Here is a 22,286-nt window from a genome sequence, read left to right as displayed (position 1 = left end):
TGGCCTCTCTCCTATCAGCTTTCCATTTCAGCTTCTGCCTCTGGTTCTGGTCTGCTCTCTGCCATAGACTCTGCCAGCTCACTAAGCCCTGTTACCCCTTCAGCTTCTGACATCTCCTCTTCCTTGTCTTCTCTCTCTTCTCCCTCTAGCCACTCATCATTTTGCTACCACCACTCTCCAGGCTCTGAGCCTTCTTCCCTTGGTGGTTCCCCAGCTGGTTCCTCCCGCTATTCCTCTGCGTCCAACCAGGCCATGGCAATATGCCTCTGAATACCAGTTGCTCTGCATCACAGGTGAGGAGAGTGGTGTTGCACTCAAGCTCTGCATGTGGGTTTCCCATCGGCATCTTTTTCGTCGCTGTAGGAACAAGATGCTGAACTGGTGGGGCTTTGGCCTGATCTCACAAGGGTATTGTGTTCTTAGGGTTGTAACACACACACACACACACACACACACAGAGAGAGAGAGAGAGAGAGAGAGAGAGAGAGAGAGAGAGAGAGAAATGTAATGTGCTGAGGAAGCAGGGCTTGGCAGCATGCCTTTACTTCCTCTCTCATGTTTGTAATTCTACATATGCATAGAATTAACACCTAAATAGGGCTAAAGTGTAGACTGCCAGAAATTAAACATTCCCATGTGTTTCTTGGAAAGTCAAACTAAATGTACATGAGAGATAAACACATACACACCTTTTTATTAACCCCCCCAAAAGCTGCGACACTCCCACTTTGGTGATTTCCAAAGGCCTCCACACTTTCCTGCTATTACCTTCAGATAATCCCTAGTAGTTATCGCCAGCCTCCCTAGTAATTATCACCAGTCTTAATACCCATCACTGTTCATGCAAATGCTTGAGAACAATTTACATGACGACATGCAAAATCTCTTCGCTGGCTTTCATATTAACACTGAATGAGAATGAGGAATAAAGAGAACTGTCTTCAAGGTTCCCATGATATCAGACCCTAAATGCAGCTACATAAAACAGGTGTTGGGGTTTCCTCCCACAGAACAGATTTATAGCTGCACATTAAAGGAGCAAAAAATAACCAAAGTGGGCAGTGCCACCCTCGCAATCTCACTTGGGAGGCACACCATCTGTTGAAAATCTCTTTTGCCCTGTAGAAAGGAGGTACTATATAATAACTTTGTTGCTTTGTAAATGGAAATATGCTACAGTGGAGTACTGGGATGAGCGTAGCTCGCATTTGTCTTGGGTGACTGCAAGACGTAAACTCTTTAAACCTAGAAGGTAATGGTAGGTGTATAGATGTAGTCGCGTTTTAAATGCATTTGGATTCCAGGAATATGCATCAATTTATTCCTGTCATGATTAAATATATGTTATTTGTACTGCTGTTCGTTCAGCTAAGCTGTAGACATTGGCCAATTGATCAAGAGGCTTTCAAGTGAATACCTGCCATTCACTCCTGAAAGCAAGGGTAGGGAAATCATGGGGACTGAAAGTATAATGTCACAATTTTGCAAGAAATTAAGTGAAAGGAATTGCTTACCCTTGCATACTGAGCCAGTATTATCATTGGGAACAGGACCAATAAAACATATTTGAACAGTGGACCATACTTCCTGAGCGTTGATTTCTATAAACAAATTCTCTATAATGCTTTAATTCCTCTAAATGTCCCCCCCCCATTATTCAAGGCTGGAAACTAATTTTGATTTCTGTACTGTGCAGGAAGGAGTGACTCTTCCTGAGAAATTAGAAGGATGGTCCTTAGATCACCAACAAGCTCTTCATTTCCCTCTTGCAATGCCAGCAAAATGCCAGCTGCAAAGGCTATTTTGAATCTAGTTGCAATTTTGGAATTAAATGCAGCGTAATTGGTTCCTTTTCCATGTCTGGTAATCCTGTTAAGACAACTCATTAGGTGCCATGGCAATTGGAAATTAGTAGGTTTCAGAACATGTACATCTCCTTTATTTACACCAATTATTTGCAAATGAGGCAGTTATTCTTTAAATGGAAAAGTAACTTCTGAGAAGTTTTTTTTTGTCATGACTCTAAAATATCCTTAAATTTTAAATATCTGAACCTCCTTTAGAAAACAGCCAGCCGGAAAGCATTTGAAGGTATGGAGCTGATTCATACTTGAGTTAATCGTATCCATAGGGCCATCTTTCCCATCAGTGTCTTCTCTGTATGGTTGTAGCTTTACAAACTTTAATGAGTGAGCCTTTTTCTGGCCTGCAACCAAACCCCATTTTAATTGGAGATGCTAGTGAATGAACCATGGATTCCTGTGTGCAACACATGTTCTCTGCCAGTGAGTTATATGCCCTTCATATACTGTGCTGCAAAATCTCTGTCTTCCTCTGCAGGACATGGGATGTAAACCTGAAGGCTTTAAATGCAGCAGTTTGGGTCCAGGCCACTTAGAAGACCACCAATGGCCATGTGAATCTGCCAGGGATTTGAGATCACCTGTACTGTGTCCTTGTTCATATGCCCACCAGGAAGGGACAAGGGCTGGCAGGTACAAGGGATGGCACATTTTCTGTGGTGGCCCCAGAGCTTTGTAACTTCCTCCTCTGGAATATACCATCAGCCCTCTCCTTTGTAGAGATTAGGAGCTCTAAAATGTTTTTGTTTAGGATGGCTTTTAATGCGAAAGAGATCCCACTGGCAGTAGCCTCTTTTTTAGTTCTTCAGTGTGCCACACAGAAACCGTCTCACTTCTTGAAAAGGCCGATGGACCTTGAGAAACATAAGCATATATGAGATGCAGCATAGCAAAGCACAGAAACAGGGAAACACAAAGCATTGTGAGGCCCTTGATCTGACTTGGAGGGATAGTCATGCTTTGCCTTGGGAGTGGCCAATTTTCCTCCTCCTTCAGCCCCTATGTAGAACCAATGTACACTCTTGTAAGAAAAATGTTGCGTGGGGTCTGGAAAAACAAAGTGTTATGTTAAACAGACTCCTACACCTTTGTTTGCAAAATTCATTAGCTCTGGGAAATGGGAGTTTGCTGACCACTGTACCTTGGTCTAGAACCTAGCAGTGGTCAGCAACATAAAATATTCCTAGAAGGAAGAGAGGAAGAATCACCAGCAGAGTTTCAGATTTGGCCGTTCCTCTGTTTTAGAGTCTCCCTCCCCTTCTCCCTTTGGTTTGCTCTGCCTTTTATTTGCTTTGGAATATTTCCCTTCACTGCACTACTCTGGTAATTGTAACACATTAGGGGCAGGGGGCATAACACATTTACCTATCTCCGCGGTTCCCTTTTCTTCTGACTTTCTGCACACAAACTGAGCACAGCAACAATTGTGTTGTGAGGACAACAGAACACCCTGGGACGCTCCTGTGTTTAACCAAGCAGGAACAACTTATTTGACATCAGCAATCAAAAACATCCAGAGCCCTGCTAGGCCCATAAGAGCTGGCTGTGTTATTTTATATTCCATGCCCCTTCAAAACATTGCATGAGAAAAGGAAAGGGGCTAACTCGAAGAGCTCTTTTTAGTTAATGAACAGACTTTGCTCTGAAAATAAGAAAGAAATGGTGCGTGTATTTGTTTAGAGGAATGATAATGGAATCAGTGTCTCATGACATGTTTACTTCTGTTCTTTAAGAGGTCCTTAAGGTATCTGGCCCATCCTCATGCACTTAACATTATTTGCATAAACTCAAATCACATCAAGGGCTGTGTGCTTGGTAACAGTTTCTTTCGACCCATTAATTTTTCTTAGAAGAACCCTGGCTTTTCTTAGCATCCATATTAGGAACACCACAACAGAGTTTCCTCGTCCAGAAAGTTGTGTGGATTTTCTACCCATGAAAGCCTACTGAACTCACCCATGAAACACTAAGGAAGACTACTAGTGTGCAAAGCTAAGGAACACAGTACCGCTCTCCCACTTCAGATCTCCATCAATGGGCATTCAGAGACATACTGCCTCTGCTGCAAGAAGGAATATAGCAATCACAATCAATGAGTATTAGCCATGATGACTATATTGCTCCACTGTCAGATCCCTGGAGAGCAACAGTAGGAGAGGGTTACAGCCGCCGTGTCCTCCTTGTGTCTTACAGCCTCCATAGACATATGGTTGGCCATGGTGAGAAGAGAATGCTGGACTAGATAGGCCTATGTGGTTCCATATCTTTGTTAGAAGATCAGCAATTTCACAGTTGAGTTCTTTGAGAAAGCTCATGTGATTTGTCAGTTTTTATTTTGTCTATTAGGCCTAGAACTCTGTCTCTCATCATCACTGTTTCTGTTCCATCAGTTCCTCAGAATAACTTCCGACAATAGCTAATTCAGATACTGGTATTCTGTAGGACCCTGCAGTGTGTCTACAGTGGTACCTTGGGTTAAGTACTTAATTCGTTCCGGAGGTCCGTACTTAACCTGAAACTGTTCTTAACCTGAAGCACCACTTTAGCTAATGGGGCCTCCTGCTGCCACTGCGCCGCCGGAGCACGATTTCTGTTCTCATCCTGAAGCAAAGTTCTTAACCTGAAGCACTATTTCTGGGTTAGCGGAGTCTGTAACCTGTAGCGTATGTAACCTGAAGCGTATGTAACCTGAGGTACCACTGTATTTGAAAACAGATGGAAAGAGATGGAGGCTGCAACGACAATGGAGGTTCAGGCAGGGTCGGTATATACCAAGATCGCAATCACCACTTCCTTCTTCATTCACCTGGGGCATGTGCAGGTGGAAAAGGCAAGGACAACCTAGTCAAGGAGAGAGCCCACAATAAAACTTGGCCCACAAGATTGAACACACAGTTCCTGCTGCATATGAGCTGTGCATCCAAGCCACTGAGAACCACTAACAATAACTCCTTCAAAGACGGTAACCTAGACCCAACTTGTTAGACCCATGAAGGCACATCACATGACTCCAGAGATGGAAGGACCACATGTGCACATGTGTCATTCTGCAGGAAACCCAGTTCCTATTTACAGAAAGCAAGGCCATTCAGTTCAAGTAGTCACTTTTGTATTCTTAACTTTCTTAAATGTGGGACAAAGCCATATGGAGCTGTAGATAAAATTGGGGAGGGGGATACGACACCATACTGATGCAACTTCTCTAGAGGGCTAATGCATTGAAGATATTGATTGCCTTACTGATTTATTTAGTTGACAGACTATAGAATGAGATTCATTTATCATTATCCCAAAATCATCCATCAGCTGTTTCCTTCTCTAGGCAATGAGGAGCGATATTATCAACAATTTTATTTGCTTTGTAGGTATTCAGATTAGCAGATGAGGCAGATATGACCTATTGAGCAGCCACTTGCAAAAGAAACTTGAAATATTTCTGAAAAAACAATGGTTCATTTTCTTGCTCTTTTTTGATACAGTGTGGCTTCCCTTTGACTAATTGTGTTACCGTATGATGTCACTACTATAGCTGTAATTACTATATCTGTAATGAAAAACAAGTAGTGAAACTGAGTGCCGATGCCCCAGTCATTATGGCCATTCAGACAGCTGACATGCTGCCTCTATAGATCATTGTTTCTGTCCAGTCTGACACTCCAATCTAAAGATGGAGAACCTTAGGCCAAGGGATCAGTTGTGACCTTCCAAGGCTCTCTGTCCTTTAGGACTCTCCCCTACAAAGGGGAGAGAAATTTATTATATTTCTTTTACATTATTTTATTGATTAAATTCATTTATTAAAATTATATACTGCCCTTCATCCACAAATCTCAGGGTGGTTCACAAGATAAAAATACAGGATAAAAGCACAAATAAATATTTATTATAAAGCAAAACAAAACAATAGCCCCCCTCTCCCCCCCCACATTTAATAACCAAAGGCCTGGTTGAAGAGAAACATTTTCACCTGGCACCTAAAGATGTATATTGAAGGTACCAGACAAACCTGCCTGGGGAGAGCATTCCACAAATGGAGAGCCACATTCACATTTAAAGGTGAGGTTACCATATTTGCCCTATGCAAACAGAAACATAGAATCCCCTTGAATTCACTTTTCTGAATTTTGCCATTCAAATCTCCAGTCAAGCAATGTGTTCAAATGCATATATAAAATGTGCACAACTGTACATATTAGGCTAAAGTGTGCATGTAAATGCATATATTTGTGAAAATAAGAAACAAAAATGCACTATATGAGGGGGAAACTGCTTGCAAAAATGTGCATATTTGTTAAAACTACATACAAAATGTGAAAGTTGAACTAAAACACTGAAGATGTTTGTTTGGAATAACAACAACAACAACAATAATAATACACAAACTGTGGCAGAAATGGGGAGAACTGAATTTAAGACCAGAAAAAAAAATACTGAGAGAACCAAAAATTGACAGCTCCACCTATCCTGCCTCTCCTCACAGCATAACACAACCTCAGATTCCCCCTGCTTTGCATCCTCCTTTAGTGTTTTTGCCTGGCTGGAATGTGCCCTCAAATTCTGATAATGCCTCTTGCTTTGAATGGTTACAGGCTGGGGGTGGGGGACAGTGCCAGTGTATGCAGAAACTAGCCTACTGCACAAAGGTAACATTTCCATTTATAATTCTTCCCACTCTTTCTTCTGACCCCACCCAGCACTGATGACTCCCCACTCCCCTGAATGTTTGCTCAGAAGGAAGTGTGTCCTCTAGTTGAAAATGGCCCTGCATTGCCGCTCTAAACCACATACTATGGTGGCTGGTTGCGAAATGGAAGCATCATTTATTTAACTGATTTAAAATGAGTCTCACTCTGGCAAGAAAGAAATTGGTGCAAATTCGGCATTTGAGGGTGCCCTTTCTTACCAATTGCTAACTCTACCTCTCTGTTTTATGTTGAAATATGTTTTGCGCTCGTACTTACCTTCAATGTCATAAGATGCCACAGATGGACTGAATTCCTTTCAATGCTATCCTGAGGATAGCATGAAATATTCTGGTGCCCACAAGAATGGAAAACACATCACTGACTGAATAAATCAGCTCGCATTGAGGCTACAGCGAAAAATAATGGCTCTGAAAATTAAAAAACGAGTCTTGAATTTGCTGATAATTTGGGGAAAACATCAGGAGCCAGCTTGTATGAAGCTTTATCCAACATGCTTCGCTGGTTTTTAATATGTACTGATTTTTCATTTGCCCCAAACTCAGAAATTATCTTCTGTTGCCTTGACTGAAACCACCCACTCAATATAGAAACAGATTTAATGAAATAATAAGCATGTTGCTTATAAATTGAGAGGAACAAAGCGCAGACTAAACATGCTTAATATGTATCTTCTGGACTTGTAGCAGGGACCTGAAATACCCATTGGTGGTATTAAATGAGCTTGTAAGGCTAAACAATCTGTAATATAATTAATAAACATTTAATGGCATTGATTTTTATAGGCTGGCTTATTGAACCCCTTATCAGTACAGAGCAGATGGGGCATAACTATGAGAAATTATATTTTAAACATGATTACTGTACTTGAATTATATTTGAAAAATTCTGTTCAGTGGAGCATTTATAAATACATTTTAACTTGCAGACCACCCTCTCCAACTTAAGGTATTTTTCCCGTCTTTTAGTATAATAATATTTAAATGATGCCTGTAAAGCAAATTATACAATGCTTCTTAAAAAATGACATAAAACAAATCCTCTAGAAAACACTGCACATTATGTCATTTTGCAATACTTATGTCGTTTGAGCAACACCATATTCAGCAAGCAGCAAAAATGGTTAAAAATAAATAAACCCTAAGATCAGCCTTAAGAGGGTTGTAAGAAAGATTTTCTTTTCCTACTGAAATGTAGGATTACACGAGCTTTTTGTCCATTGAAATATAGTCACTGGTGCATAATCTTCTAAAATGAAATATTATTGTACGGGTTCTGTAAAATCAAGTTGTTGAGAGATGGTTTTGCCATATAATCTACCAGCAGTGTCGAGCAAAGGCGTCCCATGCTTATTGGGCATGGAACGGGGCTTATGAAACAATGAAGTTCTGAAATTTGTAATAATCACTTCCAGGTAATATAATTACAACTGCTAAACAAATTTATACTCTTGATCAAGTGGATTTATCAACTGAATAGTACAATACACACAAATGCACACAGTTGGTTCTGTATGGATGGTGAATTATGAGGTAAATTCAAATAATTGGGGGACTTCCATCCCTTCTGAGTTGAAATGTAATATCAATACCTACCCAAGTTGAATCAGGGACTCCACAAATTCTCATCTCGTTCTGTCAGGGGTTTTCAGCTTTTCCACTCTACTTAACTGAACAGAATAGCTCTATATTTTTGTATGTCTCTGGGTTTCTTTAGTTCTGTGGTCTTTCAAGAAGTGAGACTATCCTAAATGTTGTCTGTGCGGTCCTGATGAACCCTGGATTATTATTTTTTGTTAGAGCATAGAAGCAAATTATTATTTTTAAGTGAAAACCTTAATTTCTGTTTTTGATGTGTGCTTTTTTTATTTAAAAAATGCTTTAAAAAAACTGAACGAAGAAGAAGAAGAATTTATACCCCACCCATGTGGCTGGGCTTCCCCAGCCACTCTGGGTGGCTTCCAACAAAATATTAAAATACAGTAATGCATCAAACATTAAAACCTTCCCTAAACAGGGCTGCCTTCAGATGTCTTCTAAAAGTCTGGTAGCTGTTGTTCTCTTTGACATCTGGTGGGAGGGCATTCCACAGAGTGGGTCCCACTACCTAGAAGGCCCTCTGCCTCGTTCCCTATAACTTGGCTTCTCACAGTGAGGGAACCGCCAGAAGGCCCTCGACGCTGGACCTCAGTGTCCAGGTAGAACAGTGGGGGTAGAGACGCTCCTTCAAATATAGAACTCCACAGAACTCTAGACAGACTCATATTGTAAAGGTTATTAGAGGACCAGGAAGGCTTTTTACTGGAGTACCAAAATGTCTGCTTTAGAGGATACAAACAAGCACTGGATGTTGTTTTGTTATGTCATGTCATGTCATGTCATGTCATGTCATGTCATGTCATGTCATGTCATGTCATGTCATGTCATGTCATGTCATGTTATGTTATGTTATGTTATGTTATGTTATGTTATGTTATGTTCAAGCAAGAATGTACACCACCTGCCCATCTGCCGGAAACATTTTTGCAAAGCAAGTTTTCTTAATATAATATATGACTGTGTTATCTTCCACGATACATGCATTTCTATGCATGTGTCATACATGCATTTTTGCACGCGTTGCTTGGCCAGGGAACTGCATTGCAAAATTCAGAGAAGTGTGAATTTCGAAGGATGGCTATATTGAAGCCATCACGCATTGCTTCAGAAAGTGCAGATTAGGTAGGTTCACCTTTAAATGCAAAGTGAAGCAAGTTTCTCCCCTGTCACTACCATGGTCTATGTTGTGTATTCCATGGAATGACTGTGACACCTGAGGCTGAGAAAAGCTTGGCCTTACTGTAGCTTAAACTGTGGAATTCTCTCCCACAACAAGCAGCAATGGCCACCAAGTTGGATGCCTTTAAATGAGAATTAGACAGATTCATGGAGGATAAGACTATCAATGGCTACTAATCCTGGTGGATATGTTCCAACTCCACTGTCAATGGCAGCAGCATCTGAATTCCACTTCCTGTGGAACCACAAGCAGAGAGTGTGCTGTTGGACTCAAATTTTGCTTGCATCCATAGGCATCCGTTTGGCCACTCTGAAAACAGATTGCTGGATGGGATGGGCCACTGGTATTATCTAGCAGGCTCTTTCTGTATGGCTGATTTTGACTGAACCATGCATTAGAATTCCACTAGAACTTCATTTCAACCAATTCAGAGACTTCATAAAAAAAACAAACACCTCCCTTCCAATTGTATTTCATGTATTATGGCAGTCACTATTAAGTGAGATTAAAATGTATTTATTGTTGCCACAAAGCACTTATTATTGAATCTGAATGAGGTTTTGCAAACTGGAGCTATATTTTAACAAGCCACTCGATAACGTCTTTATGCTTTTGTCTCAGTCAGCCCTGCTTAAAGCCTAATGCTTTGCCAAGTGTCACAGAACCAGTGAGTGTTTCAAAACCGGCAGCTTTTAAAGCGCTCTGATGCAACAGAATGAATTCAGAAAGGGGGCTTATGTGCCTGCCTAAATTTCGACCATTCTGTATTTACCCAGGCAGAAGACACTACCTTTGAAAGTCAATGGCTGAAAATCCAGAACTTTCCAAGGCCCACATCACATTGCCCAGAAACAGCTTGTTGACCAAAAGGAAATATTCACACAAGTCCAGCAGTACAAATAATTTAAATATTCAAAATTTTAAAATGCACATTATATGGAATGGAATGTCTCTCAATTTACCCCTCAGTTTAGAACTTAGTTAAGGTGAGGATATTATAATTAAATAGCTGAGCTTTCGTATCTGTAGTTTCCTCCATGGTACTGAATATCACAGAACAGGATTTCAAAGAACCCTACATCCAAAATTCATCACCAAATCTGCCCAGATTCAGATATATTGCTGAACATTCTGCACTGTTCCTCTGAGTGCTACCATTTGGCCATCATTTATGGAGGAGGGCCATAGCTCAATGGTAGAGGATCTGCCTCACACACAGAAGTTCCCGGGTTCAATTCCTGGCATCTCTAGTTAGGGCTGAAAGACAGAGACAATACTGAGCTAGATGGACCAATGGCCTGATGCGGTATAAGGAAGCTTGCCAGGGTTTTGGCAGGGTGCTAGGCTACTCCCTTTCCTAGATCAGGAAGAAATGGCAAAGAGCAGGGATGGAGTTTTGCAGCTACAGCCAGAGGCTGAAAACATAGGAAGAGAGATTTCTTTAGAATGAGGACATCGAGACAACTATGTCATGAGGTGTGATGGGATCAGGAATAACCAAGATAGACAAAATATTCACCAAAGACAATATGGAACAATATGGTTAAAATAAATACCACACCTAGGAAGAAGAAAAGAGAACTTCACTTGCACACCATAAATGATTAAATGTGCCAACACGAATTGAAGTTAAAAAATATTTGTAGCTGTTGTATAAGTAATTATTATTAAGATTGGATTGTAATCAGATTGAATAACATTTTGGAAGCAGTATTTAAAGGCAGCTATTAAACCTTGAAATCTAGCATGCGGCGGGCCACCTAAATTGTGTAATTGGCTATATGATTGATTGGTATTTGAATTGGTATTGTAATTTGGTATTGATATAATAAGGCTTACATTGGATTTTTGTAATTGAAAACTAATTATTATTATTATTATTATTATTATTATTATTATTATTATTATTATTAAAAAGAAAGCTTCCTATCTAGCCCTGTTCAAACATTCTTCCCTCATGTGATTACAGTCAGCCTGTAATCAGGGAGACTCTGTCCACACTTTTGGAAATACTGTCCAAAGCAGGGTCTCCCTGATCATGTAGCCAGTATATATGTGCAGCTTGAACACATGTACAGAGACAGATTTAGGGAGCCACAACTGGTTCAGTTGCACTGGGTGCAGAGCCTCAGGGGCACATCAGGGGGCATTGCAACTGCGATGCAGAATGGAAAGAGAGTGGTGAGGGCGCCAAATTTATCACATAGGGCACTGCTGGAATTTGAGGCCCCAAGGTCCGTGATAGACAGCTGTTCAAAGAATTGTAATCTTTTTGTGTTCCTGAATATTGTAAGACTGATGAGGCTTCCATCTATGGCCTTGTTTCATTCACTTTTATTCACTGACCTAGCTACTTGTCGAATACATTTTGTGCTCTGTCAGTGTTTAGTGAGATTTGTGTCAAAGATAGCATGATACTTAACACATTATCCTTTATTGTTTTAAAGTGCTAATTTAAATACATTGTTCCTTGTCTACTGTTGCCGGCAGCGTAACTTGCTTTTCTATAGTATCTGTCATTGTTCTAATTAGCAAAGCCCTAAAGCCTTTTCTATACAATTGCTTCGTAACACATCTTATGCTATAACAAGACACATTTGATGTGTTTCAGTGATAACATGTAAGATAACATCATCTTGGTTGGGGTTTTTTAAAGAAACTTACAAAGATTCATATTGTTCTGTGGTTGAGAGTGATGAGCGAAATCATGCATTTTGAAGGGTCTGCCCTAGAGGCCTTGTACATAGAGATTAACTAAATGCTCCATTATATTGTAGCTCGGGATGCAATCCCTAACACAGCACAAGATCTGCTTTATGGGAAGGCGGGAACCTTTCTTCAGCCCAAGAGCCTCATCCCCTTGTGGGTAGGCTTCCTGGGGTCACATGCCACAACTGTGGGCGAGGCAACACCTGGCACTTTCTTTATGAGTTGGCTACACTCTTATCATGCAAAAATCAGTCTTATTAGCATGTAGATACACAAGCATATATGCACATGCACACACGTCCATTCGGGCAAGCAAGAGGCACAATCACTGTTCAAGGACACCTTCCAGGCAAACTAAAGCACTTGAGAAAGGCATGGAACAGGCACATTCGGGAAAGAGCATGGCCTGGACAGAGTCCCGGGGGCCTGATGGAAAGGCTGCAAGGGCCACATTCAGGCCTCCAGGCTTCAGGTTCCCCATCCCTGTGTTAGAGAACCAACACCCTGACTTGAGGAAGCATTGTAGAAATGTTTTATGTGTTTTATAAGCAGTCACATAGCAGAGGTGTTTACAATATCACCTTCAGCGCATGCAGTCAGTGTGGGGAGAGGGCAGTGGGCTCAGCATCCAATTCCTAGAGGGAAAGAAACAAATAATGGCGCTTAGGGAAGGAAAGGGCAGACTGTGTTTTATCTCAAAATTGGTTGCAAATAAGCGAGAGCCAAGAGTGAGAGATGTGTAGATGAGTTTGTATTTGTGTGCCTATCCAATGAACTCAAAGTGCTAGCTAAGTAGCTCCTAATGTAGACAAAGTGCAGCTGTTGAGGGCTGGTAAATTGTTGAGAGTGCATCTCTGAAAGTTTGCCTAACAAGGAGAAAGGAAATCCCTTTCTTTAACTTGTTCATTTCTTAAGATCCTTTTAAAGTTCATTCCAGTCCTTCCATTCTGAGCATTGTTCCACACCACAGATTTAAATCAATCCATCTAGATACAGAATGTTGAATCATCTTGATAATATGTGTGTACACAGAGCCCTGACTCTTTTGGGGGGGGGCTGGAGGTGGGCAGTATCCTATACCAGTTTCTGGGAACCGGATGGCAAGAGTGCTGTGGCTCTCATGGCCTTCTTGGAGGCTTCCCAGAAGCATCTGGTGGCATCTGGAGGTTGTCATGGTGGGTGTGGCGTTCGTATGGAGCCCCCGGTCATTTCACGAACTATTGACCCATACACCACTAATCCGCTGCCAACAACCAGGTTCTCCCCAGTAAAACACTTAGTCTCAGTCCGGTTCTCAAGTTAACAACGAAGATTGTAGGTTATTGCAAAAACAAATAAACTTTAAATGCATTCGGAACGCTGTTACCCTTTACCTTCTTGGTCTTAGTTTATCCTGTCTCTAACTCTTCTACCTCCCCTCACACAAGAACCACCTGTACTAACTGTTTCACTATTTCCATCTCGCCTCCAACTGCTTTCCTAACTGCTTTTTCCCCAACTGCTAAACCTCTGGCTAAGCCTTTTAAAAACATGTAGGCTCCGCCTCTGGGCTTTTCTATGGTTTACCCATTAACCCTTTCTCTCCCCCGTACAGACATTTCCAAAAGAACGGGCAAATGCCACATCGGGTGACCGAAGAGGCGGTGCACAGAGGTGGAGGCCTCGGTCCAGTCACCACTATGGGGCATTGGGTACCCACAGTGTGAAGCCCAGGTCGGTGCCCCTGTCTGGACACATTTCAGTAGCCAACATGTGCCTTCCCTGACCACTATCATTGATGGCCACAACTGATGGGAGTTGTAGGCCACAACATCTAGGAGGTACCACATTGCCTACGCTCCACTAGGGACACCAGCAGCCCTGTAAACTATATATTGCAACAACAACGAAGCCTTGGAGTAAGTTGTTTCCAAGGCACCTCACATCCATGAGGACTCACTGTTGACCTGTGTATACTGAGCTGAATTTGCATTCCAAGTCAGAGAAGGACTTCTGTTTGCCACCTTCTCCTTGCTATTCCACCCCTAGTTTCTAAAAAGTGACAATTTTCCTGTATCCCACATCATCACTAAGTGTAACCTTGGCAACCTCTGTTGGCACACACCCAACAATTTCCCTGTGAACATCTTTTGTCCTGTTTAATGGCTTTTATTCCAGGTGACTCCTTGTCCTGGAAAGGGAGTTTAGCCTGCCCAGACCCCACTGGCCTGGCATCTTCCCTTCAATACTGAAAAAAAAAAAGATAAACCCTACCCTTTTATAAATTTCTAAGATTCACTGACTCTAGTAGTTATGGATACCCTTGAACCCTCAAACTCTGTTGAAAAACCAGTAATAAAGTCAATTGTGCCAAGCAACAGACAATATGTGGCTTCTTTTCTTTTTTAAAAAAATAAATACTAATTGTCTTTTTCTTTTAAGTACCATTTTCAAAATACGTGCATTCACTGAAATTAAAATCAAATTATCTTCTAGGATTTTTGTGCCATATTATATCTCAGAGCATTAAGTGAAACAAAACCTTCAAATAAGGCTTCTTTCCTTAGCCAGTCCAACAGCAGTTCTGGGGATTGCATATCTGTGGGAAGATATTTCCTTCTTATAATAAGTGGTGTTTAAAATTGAGATCCCTTTCACCTACCACAATGACTTGCGGTCTCATCTAAAGCCTTGATACTAGGACAGGAAGAAATTCTGTTGATTAAAAAACACTTACAATGTCTTCCAGAAAACTATAGGGTAGTATTCTCCAAGTTATTAGTTTTGCCAGGAAAGATTCAGTGACATTGTTGGAAAACAGATAAAAGCCTGTGATTTCGGGGGGGGGGGGTAGGTTTCTTTTCTAAACTGTCTTCTTTACTTTGCCATTCTGAAGTTATTAACCAGTTATCCTTGGGGACCAGGAGACGGAATGATCCAATTTCCAAAAACGAGCTGTAATCACTAATGATTTCTTTTTTTAATATTCTTCCTGAAAGAGTCTGAGATCTTAGCAGAAAGAAAATGGGGGGGGGGGTTGCTGGGTCATCAGCCTCAAGGAGGAAGAACCTCAGACACGTTACATGACAAAGACAAATGAGGTGCGGAGGAGGATGCATCATTTGGTTCTATTGAGCTGATACCTTCTAGGCAAAATGGCTTTTATCGCTAAAGGAAGGGTTTTGCACTCTCAGTTGCAGCCATTTGATGTATGTTGTACGGATTTCCGAAATGTAAAATGGGATTCAGGTCTCCTTCTATGTCTTAAAGGCCAGGAAGCAAGTTGAAAAGACTTCTTGTTCAGATTATGATAGAGAGAGTGCTTATTCCGGGGAGGGTTGCTAAAGGACTTTACTCCAACAAGTAAGTCCTGAATGATTATCTTGTCTGCGATCCCCAGCAATTGGTATTCAAAGGCACAGAGCCTCTGAAGCTGCAGGTAATATATAGCCATCATGACTAGCAGCCACTGATAGCTTTATTCTCCATGAAAAACTAAGTTGACTTAGACTAATTGACAAGATTAACAAAAATGCCTTTCCTATTTCCAGGAATTTATTTCCTCCCATCCAAAAGACCAAAAAAAGTGCAACGGAAGAATACATTTCCCTGTCCTGAAGTATTTTTAAAAAATAAAACTAGCATTATACTGGCTGAGTGTATTATCTATGTTTTTCCATCTCAAGATGTTGTGCAGCTTCTTATTGCCACAATGTTAATTTAATTTAATTGGTAGTCGGGACGGACTGAATTGTTTTCTCCTACCAGAAAGACAACTTGTTTAGCAGTGTGTAAAAGCTGCGTTGTCGGTGATGCGGCTCTGCCTAACCTCCTGCTCCAAATGTAGAGTAAGGATTTCAATAACCTAGTGCCACCTTTTGTTCACAGTATAGGGATCCTGTAAGTTTATGTGCCATGTGTCATCAGCGCATTAAGGTGCCCAAGCACAGGAATTGCTTTCTTCAAATAAGTCACTTAAATGTACTTCACATTTAGTAAGCTGTGCATTTGGAGAACTGCACCAGCAAATGGATTTAGGCAGGAATGACACAGCTGAACCACTATCTAGCAGTTCAGTGAAGTGTGGCTGCCCTCCAGGGGAGCATATGTCAACAATGCAGAGCAGCTCATGAACAGGGTGACATGAACTGCAATTACCCACACAATGGACATTACCATCAGGGACAATGACTTAATGTATGTGATTTCTGGAGTAAGCACTGGCTGAAGGAGTTTTCATTGAATGTTCATCCTTTCTCTTACATACTAATGATACTGGGAACCGATCTCTCTCTCTCTCTCTCTCTCTCTCTCTCTCTCTCTCTCTCTCTCTCCAACACAGTGGGAAGTTGAGGTTTGGTCTGGTGACTGGCCCCTTTGGCCTCCTACTGAAACCAAAATTTCTGCAGATTAACAGTCTGCTTATAGCTATATAAATGGGCAACTTTCCCCCCAGCTGCTGTGATAACTATATTGCTGCGGTCCACAAGCATGTATTTGTAAACTGGGCTCCTTTCAAGCTTCATTGGAAACTAGCATCCATTTTCTTTTTGTAGGCTTTAGGGAGGCTTGCCTCCTACTCAAAGGCATGTAAGAGCAGAAAGGGCAAATCATATGTCATGTATGTATGTTCAGTGCCATTTTTCTAGAATAAGAGGTGCCAGAACTTACCACGAACACCTCCCTTGTTCTCTTAGAATGGCAATGGCACCCACCTGAGAGGGGCCAGAACCGAGTTCCTGTGAGTTCACCCTGGAAAAAAAAGTATGTGTATGTTTCAAGTCTGTGGTAAAATTAAAGGCGGGCATTTTAACTGGATTGTGGTGGTCATGCACATCTCTGGTGCTGCCTCCACCTTTCCTGGGTGCAGTGGCGTAGCGTGGGTTGTCAGCACCCGGGGCAAGGCAAGTAATTTGCGCCCCCTAACCCGTGGATTTGCGCCCCCTAACCCGTGGATTTGCGCCCCCTAACCCATGGATTTGCCCTAACCCCAGATGTTGCGCCCGGTGCGGCCCGCCCCCCCTGCACCCCCCACGCTACGCCACTGCCTGGGTGTGTAGTATGAAGTGAACATTAAGGACATGAGAGGACCTACACTGGCTCCCAGGATGTTTCTGAGCACAATTCAAAGTGTTGGTGCTGACCTTTAAAGCCCTAAATGGCCTCAGCCCAGTATACCTGAAGGAGCATCTCAACCCCCATCATTTAGCCATCGTCCACTGAGGTCCAGCTCCAAGGGCCTTCTGGCGGTTCCCTCAGCGAGAGAAGTGAGGTTACAGGGAACCAGGCAGAGGGCCTTCTCGGTAGCGGCGCCTGCCCTGTGGAACACTCTCCTGCCAGATGTCAAAGAGATAAACAACGATCTGACTTTTAGAAGACATCTAAAGGCAGCCCTGTTTAGGGAAATTTTTAATGTTTGATGTTTTATTGTGTTTTTAATATTCTGTTGGGATCCACCCAGAGTGGCTGCGGAAACCCAGCCAGATTGGCAGGGTATAAATAATAAGTTATTATTATTATTAGATGAGACCAGAAGCCCATCTTATCCAGCACCCTGTTTTGTACAGTGGTCCATCAGATACACGGAGGCCTACCAGCAGGGCATCAGCAGTTCCTTTGACTCATCTAGTCCAGCATCCTGTTCTCACAGTGACCAACCAGAGACCTGTGGGAAGTCCACAAGCAAGACCTGAGTGCAACACCACTCAATCTCCCCTCCTGCAGTTTCCAGCAGCTGCTATTCACAAGCACACTGTCTCCAAGAGTGGAGGTATCAGGGTTAGTAGCCATCAAGAAATAGCACTCCAATTCCATACCAAAACGTTCTAATCTGACGTGAGCTTTACTCTACAGAGCAAAGAAAATTCAAATCAAACTTCCTGCACCTCCAGTTGAACCTTGAGCCCAAGCTGTTTACAGCCTAATTATCCTAAAGGAATATTTCCTTTTAATTTTAAGCAGCTGCTCCTCTCCTATCTCGTCCCCAATGAAACATGAGGGTTTTATGCAAAACCTCCACTGAGCATGTGCAAATGTGTGTTTTCTTTCTCCGAATATGAATTTCTTCTAATATCTGTAACTGGCCACAGTGGAATCCCTGCACATCTTTCTCCTGGACCTGTTTAATGAAAGCTGCAGTTCCCCACTCAGATTCATTTTGGATACCCCCTATGTTTCTTCTTTAAATACCAGTGATCTAGACACTAAATGTGCAGAAGTGGTCTCCCATAACGTTAATGCATATCTCTATTCCTTTAGTTATCACATGGGTGGCCTCATGAGTGGCATAATATGTTGGAGCACTCTCTCTCTCCTGCTGTCCTGATAAAAGTATTCGGCTCACAATGAAAATTGAGGCAATAGGCAACATTAGAGCGATCTTGGCTCAGCTTGTTGGCAGTGACGATGAAGCATTCATTGCCACTATGGAACAGATGAAATCAAAAGCACAGGCTATTAAACTATACACTACCATTGGGGGCTGTAAGTCTTTTCTGCAAATGACACCTTTGTTATTTTCCTAAACGAGTTCATCAACGTATAGCATTCGAATGCACTAAATCACAGAGGCATTTAGGAATGGATAAACAGATGGACAAATAACAGATTTATTTTATTTTCTTCCCCTTCTCCTTTAAATGTCTTCCTTCCTCCTACTCCACAAAAGGGACATGATCCAATTCATAATATTACTTGCTGTTGATCCTTCTCATCATATTTTTTTTTGTTTGGTTTTGTTTTGTGTTTTGCATTGCCCCAATTTATCACTATTGTTTGACAATAGTATATTCCAGCTAATCATTCTGTCGCTTGCCTTACACTTTCACCCATCCATCTGCAGATTTTAAAAGTACACATTTCCTCTTGTATTCTTCCCTCTGATTTTTAAAATACTGTTTTTCTACAAATTTCCTGACAATGCTTAAAAAAAGAGAACATCTGAATTTCTGTCACTCAGCATGAACTTTATTTTCTTGCTCTCCACTATTATTTGTTTCAAATGACTAACATTTAGGGTGAAATACTGAACTAATCACTATCTAAAAGCTGTAATAAACTCTCCAGTGGAAGTGAGTCCAGTTGTTGCCTGGTCAGCGGAAGGGCGCCTTTCTTACATCTGCTGCAGTTAGCCTTAAAACGGCAGCTTGCCATTTGCAGCTCTGTAGGTATTTTTTTGCATTGCTCTTTGTTAATCAAGCCCAGTTCCATTGCTGTAGCTTACCAATGCTGCTGACCTGTTCTTTTTCCCCATAGTTAATTTTCCAGCATCAGTTACACCAATAAATCTTAACTAATGTACATTTAATAGAATATATTGCATGAAAGATGGGGAAGGAAAGAAGGCACTTTAGGGGATTCTTGGTGTAATTAAAGGCCTTTTAAAGAATTAATTGAGGAGCTAATTTAGGGAGGAATGTTCAGATGAAAAGGGTCTTGAATCTGTAATTTTGGATACAGCATTATGCCTGAATTATGGTGGTATTAGCGGTGAACAGGGCACAGCACCAACTTTGCTAATCTCCCACCTAGTGTTTATTCCTGTACGTAAATCACCCTAGTGATGAGAATCAATGCACAAGCACCAACTGTAAGCCAGTAGTGCGTTTTAGCCATTGTGTGATACTTCCGCAAGTGACCAGAATCCATTACGCAATATCTCATGTGTATATAATGGAGAGATAGCTTTAGGCTGTTTATCAGAGGAGCTGATAGTCATTCTATACTTGCCCCTTTTGGAAAAGCAAGCAACCAACAACATGGCTAGGCATGCAGGCATCTCCCATAGAGGGCTGAGACAGCAGAGAAATACACAGCCTCCAAACAATCAAAGACAAAGCATCGTGAAAGAAATCAAGACAAAAAAGTGTTTTGCTGCAAGTGTGTGTTCCCATGCAGGAGCTATACAGTAGGATGCAATAAAGCGTGTCCTCCCTAAAAGAGGGCACATGTTGCGGTGAGACCTGGAGACTGACCTCCTGGTTGTGGGTGGGTATATTTGACAGCCACGACACCCGATTGGTAGGTCCCTCGTTGCTGGGTTTAATCTGGCCAATGGGGAGCTGTCTAAATGAACTGAGGGACCTATATATACCTATGCACGTGACCCAGCATCGGAACACCCGTCCACCTCTCCCTTGTTGCGTTTGACCTTGCTATGCCATCGTGTGTCGTCTGTCATTGGGACAGGGGCACGGCAGGAATTTTCCCCACTTGGCTGATTGGCTGTTGCCACTTGGGTTTCGCCTACCTCATAGCAAATCGTCACAACTTGTAAGGTTGCGGATAGGCACTAGTTCAGGTGATAGGGATGGGAGAACGGTCTCGCCATCCCTATGTGAAGGGTATTCCGTTAAAGGAATCCAGGGACTCAGTTTGGTTTGGTCAATTCCTGAGAGGAGGTTATGCCCGTGCCTGAGTCCAGGGGAGCATCTGGGGAGCAGACATAGTCTGTTCCTGGGCTTTCCACCTTCCTCAGGTGTTCACCCTTGGCTGACCTATGATAGAGCTCTGGGTCAGCGCTACCTGCAACGGTGCAGGGAGCTAGTGCAACCACTCACTTTCTGTTATCAATAAAGTTGTGGCCTAAATTCTGCCAAAAACCAAAACTAAAATTTGAGTCAACTGTGTGTTTATTTAGGGGGGAGGTCTCTGGGTCTGAACACGCAAATAAATGCCTTTTGAAAGGGGAAACCATTGCAGGGGGAGTTGTGTTGCTGTCCCTGATTATGTCACAAACAATATTCAATCAGTGCTTTTGCTGTTTAGTCTACCAGATTCCATTCAGCATTCACAAGAGCAACAAATGTGCTGCAGTGGACTTACGGGGTACTTTATGCAATATGGACGAAGTACTAAGCTTTGGATATTCAGAAAATGTGATGCCCCACCCTCAACAAAAAGTCAGGATGTGTGGAGTGCATGTGACATACGTCATGTGGATGTGCAGGTTGGAAGAGTGTCGTGTCTGAGAGAGGTCTCTGCACAGCTCACTGGGTGGTACAACCGGGCTCAGATTTAGGAGGGGGCTGTGGTCACAACTCTTGCACCACCTCCTGTAGCACTACAAAGAGCCATGTTTGGGCATGCAGTCTGGGAGACACACAGCACAGTGGGGTAAATAATCCATTTCCCAAAGTTATTTGTCTTGACTCTTCTTTGGCATATTAATAGCTTCTGTTTCAGGTGCTCTGGAACTTTGGGAGCTGAGACTTTCATAAGGGATAAGTCCTGTAAGTACAAACATGACAACATTGGGATGACAGCGAGTACCCTTGCAAACAGCATCATAATGATCAACCACAGAGACTTTAGTGTGAAGATCTTGGTTGCTATGAATAGATGTTCTTCTGCATTTCTCCACAAATTATGAAGAGTTGAAATGGCAACTTCTCAGCAGTACATTCACCCTGGAAGGAGAATATTTATAAGGCAGCTGTGCTCTCCAGTTAACCAAGAACATTATGTCTGGAAACATCTGGTTCAGAGCTACACTTGAGGGATGACCCAGGAAGATTTCATTGTAGACCAACTATTTATATTTGCAATAAAATATATTTGAAATGAGTTTGACTAAACTGTGGGAGGCAGTGGAAGACAGAAGTGCCTGGCGTGCTCTGGTCCATGGGGTCACGAAGAGTCGGACATGACTAAACGACTAAACAACAACAACAACAACATATTTGAACAGCATAGCCCAAACACTGATAATCTATGATCTCACTCCACTGTTTTTTCCACCCATCAAGGGGTTTAGCTAGGTAGCTAATTATGAGTTTCTTGCAAAGTCTAATCCACCCTCAGAACAGATTCAATTCATGTGCTTATCTGCTTTCCTGATTGCAACATATAATAATGCACAGCAACATGTAATAATTGGTAGCTGCCAGTGGATGCATACTTTATGATGTTCATTAGATTACAGCATTTGTTGCAGGCAATGTGTTAGGATGGTTGAATGATGGATGAAAACCACCATTTCTAGATAGGTATTGTAATGGCTTTAGGGGTTGCTTGTGCATAAATAGCCGCCGCTCTGGGCTAGGTTGGCTGGTTAAACCATTTCTCGCTGGACAGCCATCCACTCCATGGCTGTTCAGTCGCTGGCAGAATCCGTCAGTGGGCGTTTCTTAAACCTTTTCCAAAATAAAAGTTGTTTGACGCCCAGTCTCCTCCTACTCTCCCTGCGCGGAAGTCTTCTGCGCAGGGAGGGCGTGGGTAGCGGAGGACCTGTGCTCTCCCCGCTGGTGTCCAGTGA

This window comes from Podarcis filfolensis (assembly GCF_964270895.1).
Source record: "Podarcis filfolensis genome assembly, chromosome: 12".
NCBI classification, from domain to species: domain Eukaryota; kingdom Metazoa; phylum Chordata; class Lepidosauria; order Squamata; family Lacertidae; genus Podarcis; species Podarcis filfolensis.
This window is presented reverse-complemented; position numbering follows the sequence as displayed.